Source organism: Octopus bimaculoides, chromosome 21 (genome assembly GCF_046866305.1).
Source record: "Octopus bimaculoides isolate indiv1 chromosome 21, ASM4686630v1, whole genome shotgun sequence".
Classification (NCBI taxonomy): domain Eukaryota; kingdom Metazoa; phylum Mollusca; class Cephalopoda; order Octopoda; family Octopodidae; genus Octopus; species Octopus bimaculoides.
Genome location: NC_142948.1, coordinates 21,342,329 through 21,352,328, shown reverse-complemented (window position 1 = coordinate 21,352,328; position 10,000 = coordinate 21,342,329). Strand labels below are relative to the sequence as shown.

The 10,000-nt window shown below is 36.1% G+C and overlaps 1 protein-coding gene across 3 annotated transcripts in view; it reads right to left on the bottom strand.

The window, feature by feature from the left end:
* LOC106870296 (unconventional myosin-VI) overlaps positions 1-10,000 on the bottom strand; it is a 180,409-nt gene that overhangs the window by 165,743 nt on the left and 4,666 nt on the right. The window contains exon 1 of one of the 3 annotated variants that reach the window (XM_089338915.1): positions 4,864-5,228. The exons of the other annotated variants lie outside the window; for them this stretch is intronic. The gene's annotated coding sequence lies outside the window, so the exon portion shown is untranslated. Of the gene's footprint in view, positions 1-4,863; positions 5,229-10,000 lie in introns of those variants that run through there. 3 annotated transcript variants of the gene reach the window in all.

The following is a 10,000-nucleotide window of genomic DNA, read 5'->3' as shown; positions in this document are numbered from 1 at the left end:
CTTATCGACCCCCAAAAAGATGAAAGGCAAAGTCAACCCCTGTGGAATGTGAACTCAGAATATAAAGATGGACAAAATGTTGCTCAGCATTTTGTCCAGCATGCTAACGATTCTGCCAGTTTGCTGCAATAATAATAATAAACTGCCAAGGCTCCCTAGTCGGTTACATTAAGTCGTTTGATGTGATGAATGTCCCCAATTTAGCGCAAGTCCAAGCCTGTCTTGAATTACCTGGGGGAAAATATTGTTCCTGAGAACAAAATAAATAAGATGAGAGAATGATGGGGAAATCAGAAAGAATGAGATAATGGTGTGAACCCAAGAGACATATAATTAAATAAAACAACAAAAAAAACAAGCAAATAACGTGTGTGTGCGTGTAATTATATTAAAATATTTGTAAAAGGTTAAGGCCTGTTCAATATCGCTAGCTAACGAGCGATAAGCAAAAGACATGTGGTTTATTGGTGTATAAAGAACATCGTTTTCAGCGAGATCCTGGACGAATTTATAACACTATCTCTGTCTCTCACATTCGATCTATCCACCTAACCATCTATATAACTAAACCACTCTATAGAGATATCGGGATCTTCTAAATAAGGAAACTGACTAAATAATGGAAATTAAGGCCTTTTATATATACATATATGTACTTTTCAGATGTTTAGCAGTTCGCCCAGTATTGTGGTTGGAAGGACTTGGCCACGCCCTCAACATTACTGACTCTTGCAAGAACCGGCAACAGCAGTAGTAACCTACTTCAACAGTGGCGGGGCTTCTGTGTGGTCAACCACCTTGCTAGAAATAGCACATAAATATTACTCATGTAATATATTGTCATTGTGTTTGTTTTTAAAAGAGAATGCGATATGTGATCGCGAACGTATTTCGAGTAACAATGAATGGAGTAATATATATACACACACTCTTACACCAATGGATTCATCGATCTTTCCTCTTGTTTGTTGTATATGACACATAAACGTATGTTTGTGTACATACGCAGATACATAAACATAGCGACGCACACACATATACAGACAGTAAACATGCCGACACACACACACACACACACACACACACACCTAAATATAAATAGAGAGAAAGACGGAGAGAGAGGGAGGAGGAATAGAGAGAAATACAAAGGCATGTTTAGTAAATATAACGGATAGTTAAAACAAGAACACGCGTTTCTCTTTCTCACACTCACTGTGTCACATACACACACATGCGTTCAATAATGAACCCCTACATGGTCACTTGACTCGCTAGAAATAACAGCCCAATCACTCTCCAATCATACTGTACAGTCTCAAAAATATCGTGCGAGTGAGGGGGGGGGGGGGGGCGCATTGGACAAAGATACCTAAATACTCTGTAGATGGAAGAAATAAATGAATAAAAATAGATTTGTGGTTTTGGTTGAAGTACCTTTTAATCATGGGTTCTGTTTGACCAGGGCTAAACTTACAGGGAAGCAAATCGCTCGATCGCGCGCGTGACGGAGAACCTCTTGGTGGTTGTTGAGATTTTAGAAATAGCAGCCAAATATCTCCGAAAAAATATATATATATATATTTTATATATATATATATATATATATATATATATATATATTTTATATATACATATATATATATATATATAAAAGAAGCGCAGAAACACGAAGAAACGTGAGATATGATCTCCTAATACACTTTCTGAAGAAATATGACGTGAAGCTCACGCTTGGAATGTCGATCAGGGTTATGACATGTGGTTAACATATATACACACACACACACACACACACACAGTAGTTGGGTAACTCTTGCAGACAATGGTGAAGATTAATTTTTTTAATGCATGACATTAAAAACGAGCCAACGAGAGAGTCTCTAAAGAGTCGCTCGACATGCTAAAAAGAGTAGCGAAATATTCTTCAAACCTCAAACCACTGTTTTAAAATTAAACAAAAACAGAAAGACACGTTGGATGAAGTCGTTAGTAAACTGTCTGGTGAAAAAGACGGTATGTTCGTGGCTGGAGCGCCTTTGATCATGGGAATGGTCGATTAGGACGGATCTATGGCTTCGTAACATACTGTAAATTTATGATTAAAAGATAATCGAATTTTGAACGTCATCGAATGCGCACATGCTTCAAATAATTACGCGCGCACGCGCACACATATACACACTCACATAGATATATATGTGTATATGTAAATACAGACATACGTTATAGACACATTATATACACATATACATACATATACAATATACACATACATTATATACTCATATATACACACATGCATTATATATACTTACACATTATATATACATATATACACATACATACATAACATACATTGCGCGCGCGCACCCCCACGTATACATTACACGCACGCACACATCACGAAACAGGGAGTAATATCAGTCGACAACTGACGAGGGGTTAGACTTCTTTTGGTATTTTGTCCCGTACTTATCTCTCGTTGTGTGTTTACCTATTTTTCACTCGTTGGTGATGTCCTGTTCCTAATGCGTATTTTTTCATTTATTATACACACACACACACATATATATATATATATATAACCATTAAAGCTGTCCTGTAATGGATTAGAAAAACCACACTAACATATATGGTGGTGGATCTCCATCGTTCAGCAACGAGGATTCAGTTATTCGAATAACTGAATTAGCTGCTCCTCAATTCGCGTATAAAGTGACTGAGTATTCCAAGACACGTGCACTCCAACGTAACAGAGTGTAACAAAGCTGTACCTTTTGAATTACAAGTACAATCGATCCATCCACCAAAAGGCTTCCTAACACTTTCCCTCAACCAAATTCAGTCACAAGACATGGGTCGATCCGAGGCAATAGAAAATAACATTTGCCCAAAAGAACTCGGGACCTCGTGGTTAAGAACCATTCGGTTACACTGCAGCTACTCCAAAATATATATACAAGGTGTCCAAAAATAAAAATTTAAAAAATTGACATCATTTCGTAGTCTCGTAACATAGCCAATTCTTGCTCAAATGATCTCAAATTTTAACAAAATGTGTAAAAACTAAGTTTGGATCGCGCATGACAAAGTGCTATTGAAATGGCCACCACGTTTACTTCACTTGACACCTTGTGATTTTTTCTATGGGACTATGTGAAAGGACTGCACTATACGCTCCCTCTTTCTACAAGCCTTGAGGAACTCAAGCAGAAAATCAGAGGTACTGGAGAATGTTACGCAAGACATGTGATGTTACAGCGTGTTTGGCAGGAGCTGAACTCCCGACTTGACGTGTGTCATGTCAAAGGCGGTACGCATATTGAACATTTGTGAAGCTTTGTGAAATCGGTTATAAAATGTACACCCATCTGAATCTCTTGTTCGAATTTTGATAAATAAATATTTTATTGTTCAACGTGAAGCCTATTTAATTTCGTTTGCCTCGGACACGCAGACACTCAATGAAGTCATTCTTTTGTTTTGTTTTGGTGGGGGGCACCCTGTATGCATATGTGTGTGTGTGTATATATATATATATATATATATATATATATATATATATATATATACGAAGATGTGCTGAAAAGTTCCTGGCTTTAAGGGTGTCGCGAAATGCCAGGTTGGAGACCCAACCTTCAGAGTTCTTTTACAGAGACTAGAAAAACTGAAAGATCTCTGCAATAAGTGTGATTATGAGTGGGGAATATGTTGAATAAAATCATAATTAACTGATCCTCCTATATTCTCTTTGACTCAAAGCCAGAAACTTTTCAGCACCCACTAGTGTGGATGGATGGGTGGATATATCGATGGATGGATATATAGACAGACAGACAGATAGATAGATAGGTAGATAAACTTATTTTTCGCTATACTCTGATCGAAATTTGAACTTGGAAACGTTTAAATCATAAGAATGAATTATAGTTTAGAATAGTGAAACTAATGGTGAAAATGTAAGCGCCAAGGCGGTCGCTCGACATGCTAGAAATAGCAGTTGAAATTTCCTTCGAATTAGACCCCCAATGTCATACAAAGATGTATGGGATGATGTAGTCCTAGCCATGCACTTAAATCAACGACGTAGTCACGGTTGGAATGGTCTTTGATTGAGGTCTGTTCGATCAAGGCTGATCGAAGTGAGGGGTTTGGCTAAACAATCAGAGCGGCGACATCAAAGAATGCGTGGAGGAGGTTGTCTTTCGCGCGGGGTCTGCATGTGTATAAATATACACGTACACGTATCTTTTACTTGTTTCAATCATTAGACTGCGGCCATTGTTACAAACACACACATGTATATATATTAAATGGGAAGGCCGGTTTATGGGATTACCTTGGGTTTCCTGTCCATAAAGGGTTTAGCTTTATGATGTGTGTGCGTGTGTATATAATAGAGGGTACACGAAGCACCAGCTTGCTGGCATACATACACACATACATGTATACATGGATGCCTATATCTATCCATATATGTATACACATACATTAACATAGTGGAGGTTTCTGACTGAGCACATGCATATATTCGCATGAAATACATACGCACTTACACAGACCATAATGAAGCATACACATACTTGTGTGTTAAAGTGACATAAACACTCATTACAATAGTGCAATTTTATCCACAAACACACACATATACTCTTAACCAATTCAAATATCTACAACCACTAAGAGCTGTTTTGACTTCAGCGACGGCCTCGCTACTTTGTAGTGACCAGCTTAAATTCTACAAAGGAAAACGACAAAACTTAATTAATCTCAAAGAACTACACACACATTCATTCATTCATTCATTCATTCAATCATTCAATCATTTAGCGCGCCTCAGAGAGAAAACTTAGATTTTCTTACCTGAATAAATTTTACACGACTACAACAGCGGCAGACAACATGTACATATAATGTGTATCTTTTAACGTTTACTTGTTTCAGTTAATAGACTGCGGCCATACTGGGGCACCGCCTTGAAGAAATGTGTATGTATATGTAATGTGTATATATATATATATATATATATATATATATATATATATATATAACGTGTGTGTGTATTCTAAATTTTAAAAATTATATCCATTAAAAGGTTTAAATCTTTTTTATTTTTCTTTCGTTATTTTTTGTTTCTATATTTGCGGATAAGTAGGGAAAAGCTCCCAATAATAGTAGCAGGAATGGTGCCGGTCTGAGAGACAGGCTTCACCTGAAAAATGTCTCACAGCAGCAGCAGAAGCCGAACTGGCACCGAGCACTTGCCTAATTAACATTATTCAAATTAGGATTGAATATATTAACAGAGTACGTGGTGAGCAGAGAAAAAACTCTTAACGAGTAACTTAATGTATGTTGTAGGATTGCATAAATACATATACACACACGGGCGTGTATGTGTGTGTATGTATACGTGTGTGTGTGTGTGTGCATACACATAAATCCAGATACACACACAAGGTGGCCGGTGTTATAGTTTGGTTTTTGGACGTGTTGGCTAAAACAAGCACAACAAACAAATACACAATTTTGCATACATATGAAGACTTACACACACACAGAACGATACATATATCTATATATACATATACATACACACACACGCATATATATATATATAAATATTATTATGATTATTATTATTATTATTATTATTATTAAGTAACCAGAAGATGGATTTGATATTAATCTTTATTTAGTGCTAAATACTTCAACACACTAATCGACATATCCCATTAGTCCAAAATATTACACACACACACAATATATATATATATATATATATATATATATATATATATACGTATGTATGTATATATATACATACACATACACACACACACACATGCACATACATATACATGTACAAACACAAACACACTACATAAAAATTGACAGTAAAAAAGTGGTGTAAAAAGTTAAGAGCAAACAGATGCTTAAGTAATTTTATAAAGTTGAAAGCGGTGAGCTGGAAGAATCGCTACCGCGCAGGAAGATAATGCTTTTATGACATTTCTTCTGACTTTTAGTTCTAAGTTCAAATGCCACCGGAGTTGACTTTGCTTTTCATCCTTTCAGGGTTGATAGAATAGGTACCAGTTGAATGGTGGAGTCAGTGTAATTAGCTTAACCCTTCCTGAAATTGGTGGCCTTGTGCCATCAATATTTTTATACATTTGTATCTGGTCCTCTGACGCAGGTATGAATCTAGTCAACAAGGGAAACCTTAGGAAGATGCTCAAATTACTAGAAATAGCAATCAAATTTCCTCACCAGACAACACTACTGTCTTACAAAAGGGAAGGCTATATTAAATAATTTACATTTAGAATACTGTTTGAATCAAATATGGGATGGTCATGGGTGGAACACCTTTGGTCATAGATCTGCACAGTCAGGATTGACCCGAGGATAAACAACATACACTGACAGACAGATAGAAGACAGATATAGATAGATAGATAGATAGATAGATAGAAAGGCAGATATATAGATAGATAAATAGATAGATAGATAGGTAGATAAATAGATAGATAAATAGGTAGATAAATAGATAGATAGATAGATAGATAGATAGATAGATATGCTGATATATAAATGTGTGAGTGGAGGCAAATATATACCTCTGAAGATGTGGATGCATTCAACACCCATGAAACTTTAAATAATGTGGTACTGATTCAACTTAACAACTCTGACTAAATGTGTTTGTTCCCCCACTCATGCATGTGTGTTTGTATATCTGTCCTTAATCCACTTCATTCTTTTTAATTCCTCACACCCTATATTTTCATAAATTACTTCATTAATTTTCTAGTATAAGCTTTACAAACATAATTTCCTTATGCTAAACTTTCTTCATCTGTTTATGATTTTTTATAAAAATACCAATTATTGTTTTTAATGGTTAGATTTAATTTACACTTCTGCTTAGAAGCTACTCTGCTCAGTAGCTTCTAAGCTGAAGTGAAAACAGCATGGACTTTGTCTTCTTACCCTCTTAGAGGTTCTAAGTAAAATGACAGAAATGTGTTTGACTGTTTAGATTAATTCTATTCATTTGTTTATGCAGCTGAGGATAGCTCTGCATTTAAATTGATGTAATGATTGCATTGTTCAATTAAATGGAGCTGCTTCAAATGGTCGTACTGCATGACCTCTAGATATCCTGTTGCTTATTTTAATTTTATTCACTTTATTTTGAAATCGTAAGGATAATACCGCACTAATTTTTGATGCCTTAACTTAAGTACCAAATTCATCTGAATCTCATTTATTTTGCTATATATATATATATATATATATAGTGAAGGCACATGGTCTAGTGGTTAGGATGATGCACTTGTGAATTGCAAGATTTTGGTTTCAGTTTCTGGATTTGGGTGGTGCTTTGTGTTCGTGAGCAAACTACTTCATCTCATGTTGGCCTGCAATTACTTTGACACCTGATGTGGTGTACATCTGTTTAGGCAATGTGAGTTTCATAGAGGGAGTAAGCTAATGTACAGAACAAACATTTGATCACAATAAACAAGTCATTTGTCCAGGTTATTCAGCAAGAAATTGCAGAATCATCTTTGGCAGACAAGTGACCACCGTCATCATATATGTGTACATATATATATATATATATATATATATATATATATATATATATATATGGGAGAATATACGAAAAAACAACAACAGACGAGGACAGGTGGTGTAAATAACAAAAGGATGTATTAGTATGACGCTCGGGAATACGGAAAGTCTTTGACGTTTCGAGCTACGCTCTTCAACAGAAAGGATTAAGAGGAAAAAAATGGACAGAGGAAAAAATGTGTAGGGATTAATGGTTCAACATGATGAAAATCCATTTTTCATGTTGGCATGGTTTAGATAGCTTGACAGGAATTGGTAATTCCAGATTCCATGGTCTGTTTTGGCTTGGTTTCTATGGCTGGATGCCCTTCCTAATACCAACATACATATATAAAGATATACATATGCATATATACACACATATATGTATATGTATGCTTGATGGACTCATGCTAGTTTTGATGTTTGAGCAACCCTGAATTAGAATTAGAATGTTTGAGTAGCCCTGAATTAGAATTTAAGTGGTTGAGTATTTCACAAACTCTTGAACCCTAAACATAAGCCTTATGTTCAATCAGTGTGACACACAGCATGTAACAAGGTTAGATCTTTTGAAGTTCAAGTACAGTCCATCTAGTAGGTTTCCATTCAGTTTCCATCAACCTTATTTTGCTCATAAGGTTAGGGTAGACCAAAAGATCTAGTAAAAACATTTGTCCATAATGCCACACATTGGGGTCGAACCTGGGATCTTGTGATTGTGTACACACATACATGCATGTACACACACACACACACACACTAACTTGTATAAGAGAGAACGGGAGAAATCCCAACAATGGCTGAGAAGCTTGGGACTCAAAGCAGAGACTGAAAGATTTTTAATTGCAGCACAAGACCACCAGAAATTACTAAAAACATGTAATGAAACAAAATACAAGTAACTGCAGAATATGTGGAGATGGAGAAGAAACAATAAATCATATTGTCTCTGGCTGCCCAGTCCTGGCTAAGAAGGAATATATTCAGACACAACAGAATTGGGACCTATATACACTGGAAACTATGCCAACACTATGGAATAACAACAGAAAAAAGATGGGAAAAGTACACGCCAGAAAAGGTCACAGAAAATGAGAAAGCAACTGTATCCTGGGATATGCCGTTACACACAGATAGAGAAATTAAGGCCAATAGAACAGATGTAGTTGTCAGAGGTAACCTAGAAAAAAAAATTTCTAATTTATGTATCAATACCAACAGATGACAATGTTTCTCTAAAAGAAATGGAGAAACTTTCAAAATGCAAAGATCTGGAAATGGAGGTAACTTGAATGTGGAGACTAAAAACAGAAATAATTCCTACCATAGTAGGTGTATTAGGTATGATAAAAAAATATTCAGATAAATATATAACAAAAACACCAGGGCTAACAAGTATATATAACATACAGAAAATAGCACACACATCTTACGTAAAACACTTTCAATACAGTAAAAATAAGAGCATCACAACAAACCACAGCACATATCCAGGGCACACAGAGCTGCACTGAGTGGTGCAGTGAAAGCATATGATAAAAATAAGACTACTGAATAATAATAATAATAATAATAACAACAATAATATAGTAGACAGTTTTGAAAGTAATGAACTAATCAATCAATCATGTAATTAATGTAATCAATCAATAAAACAATCAGTTCTTGTTTGTTGCCAATAGAAACAACTCTGTTGTCCCAATTTTAGATTGACATGAGATTGATTATATTCATATAATGTGAGAGTTGTAAAAGTATATTAATATATTTTACATAGTACAAGCATAACCAGATACAGAACTCAATACACACACACACATATATGTGGGCCATGCCAGTTCTACCTGACTGGCTCCCATGCTGGTGGCACTCAATAAACACCGTGAATGTGTGGATTGTTGCTAGTGCCGCCTGACTGGCTCCCCATGCTAGTAGCATATAAAAAGCACCATCTGAACATGGTCGATACCAGCCTTCCTGCCCTGACTGGCTCTTGTGCCGGTAGCATGTCAAAAGCACCATCTGGACATGGCTGACACCAGTGCCGCCTGACTAGCTCTTATGCCAGTGGCACATAAAAAGCACCTACTACACTTTCAGAGTGGTTGGTGTTAGGAAGGGCATCCAGCTGTAGCAACACTGCCAGATCAGATTGGAGCCTGGTGCAGCCTCCTGGCTTGCCAGTTCCCAGTCAAACCGTCCAACCCATGCCAGCATGGAAAACAGACATTAAACGATGATAATGACGATGACGTTTTGCCTCGCTAAATTTTTCTTTGAGAACAATTCAGTCTTAATAGACACATTACATGTGATCTTCTTCTAGCACATTAGCAGTCCACTTAGTGGTCTCTTTTATATATATATATATATA